The 2367-nt window shown below is 42.8% G+C and overlaps 1 pseudogene; it reads right to left on the bottom strand.

Annotated features, from left to right (window-relative positions):
* Positions 1-223: 223 nt before the first annotated feature.
* On the bottom strand, positions 224-323 carry LOC118981287 (uncharacterized; annotated as a pseudogene).
* Positions 324-2367: the final 2044 nt, after the last annotated feature.

The raw sequence follows: 2367 nt of genomic DNA, 5'->3' as shown, positions 1-2367 counted from the left end.
CTACCCTGTACTCCAGTTACACCAAACTGCCCACTGGTCCCCAATACGCAACATTTGGAGCCCTCCTGTTTCACCCACCTTTCCTATCTAGGTAAGCACTGACTCATCTTTTTCTATTTTTTCCATATGATTATTTTCCTTTTAAAAATGCAGCATTAAAGTCATCCACATTTAGATAGCCTTGTGGTTTCTTACCCATCTTATTCTATCTAAACTTAGGTACAAAAATATGGAACGCTTCATGAATTTGCATGTCTTCCTTGCACAGGGCCCGGTAATCTCTGTATCATTCCAATTTTAGTATAGGCGCTGCCGAAATGAGCCCAACTCAGCTTTTAACAGTTAGCGCCAGTGTGACTTTATTCCAGAATTTTTTCCAGGCCCAAGCAAAGTTAGTGGCATCTTTTTCTGCTCTTTCATCGTAGCCAGGATCCACTTCGTTGTATGGTCGACTGCAACATGAGTTCACAGTGTTACCCTCCCTGGTCATACAGAGAGGGCAGGGACTTACTCCTGAAAAGCTGCACCTGTTAGCCCGGGGTTTCCCCACAGCAGCACATTGACATTTCAGACTGGAGAATGTCGTTGCAGTCAGGCCTGCCGTGTGTGTTGTAGGATGCTTAACATCATCCCCACCCTCCACCCTCGGTGCCATAGGCAAAAACTGCCTTCAGGCCTTGCCCAGTGCCTCCAGGGGACAAAACTACCCCTGCTTGAGAACCACTGCTATAGCCCTAATACAGCCTGACACACAGTCAGTGCTTAATAAACGTTGGCTGGTTAATAAATCATGAATAATGAATTAAATTAAATGATGAATAATATGAAAAAAGAAAATAAATCATGCCCAATTAATGAATTAAAAACTGAGGGGATTAACAGATGAAAAGACCTTACTGTGGCTTTGACACACTCATCAGATCAAACTGGGAACCTTCATGCCAGCAGTCAAGTCTTCCTATGAACTAACTGGCTCCACTTTCTGCTTTCTCTTGTGCACTTTGCTCACCGGTGGGCTCTTCCACGTGACCCCGCTTTGTTTTCTTCTTGCCAATCCAAACTCTGTACTTCCTTCAAGACAAACAACAACTTGTCTACTTCCAGAAGCCCACCCAAATTTACCTAATCCAGTGATCTTCTTACTTCGCATTCTCTAAATATTTATAAACAGGGTCTATGACGGAAAACCACAAGAATACATATATACATACATATTATATATGTATCATCTGTAATGTACATGTAATACCCACTTGTTTGCACACACATATACATGCATGCATGCATGCATTCTTTTCGATCTCAGAACTAGTTATATTTTTGTTTCAAACTTCTCAACTAGAAGAATCGCTCCTCGATGGAAAGCTGACTTGTGCCTTTGCGTTCTTTCTTCTTCTCAGCACAAGCTTTATGAACAACAGATGTCAAGCTTTTTGCTTGAAGTGAGTATTTTCTTTAAGCTAATGACAGATGTGTTGAATCTGTGGAATTTGTGTGGTCCTGACATAGTTTTGCTTTTAAAAGGTGTAGGGCTGATTCCTTAATATCTTGCAGTTTTGAACAAACTCATTTCAGCGAGATTCTACAAACATGAATAGAAGTAATTTGCAATGCTTTAGAATTTCTGTAGGAAGGTGCTAAGTGTGATAAACAATCAAAAAGACAAAAAAATAGCTACAGTTTTTCTTAACTTCTGACTGTGCTCCAACTCCATCTAGGCCTCTTTTTTCATTGCTTGGCGAAACTATGTTGAAAACTTAGGCCTGCTGGGTTGACACCGAGTTCTCTCAGCACCCAAACAGCCTTTGCAGACCTCCTTCCTCAGGCAGACTCGCAGTGACCTATGCAGGCATTTCCTCCCATGCCTGTCTTTGGAAATTTGCCCACTTCTGTTCTCAGGGTATTTCTTTCATGCTTTTCTTGGAAAAGCTCCTAAGTCACCCATGGGGCTTCTGAGCCACAGTGTTCAACGGGAGAGGGAAGGGATGGCCCCAGACTTTGGCAGCATTGCATGAGCTCCCATTTGTGATGGGGTAATTACAGAGTAGACCTACTGGGATGGGGTAGGGTGGGAGAAGACATTCCTAGCTCCAGCACTGATTTTTACAACCCTTAATAAAAAGATGAAAGAATGCCTTTAAGCACCGTAAATTGTGCCTTTTGGTAGGATAGCCTCTCGAGGCTTCAGTCTCTCCAGAGTTCCAAAGGTTCAGACTCTCCAATTATTCCTCTCTGCTGTACCTCCTGACTCACCCTGTCCATGGCTCTCTCCTCTACAGCCACCCACGCCCTCACAATAAAAATTTGAAACCAGAACAACTCTCTTGACCCTGCCTCCTCCTATAGCACAATCGTGATTTATTCTAT

The sequence above is a fragment of the Sturnira hondurensis genome, unplaced genomic scaffold (assembly GCF_014824575.4).
Source record: "Sturnira hondurensis isolate 20B ecotype Veracruz unplaced genomic scaffold, ASM1482457v3 Scaffold0023817, whole genome shotgun sequence".
NCBI lineage: Eukaryota > Metazoa > Chordata > Mammalia > Chiroptera > Phyllostomidae > Sturnira > Sturnira hondurensis.
The sequence above is the reverse complement of the archived record's forward strand: the minus strand, read 5'-3'. Positions and strand labels throughout refer to the sequence as shown.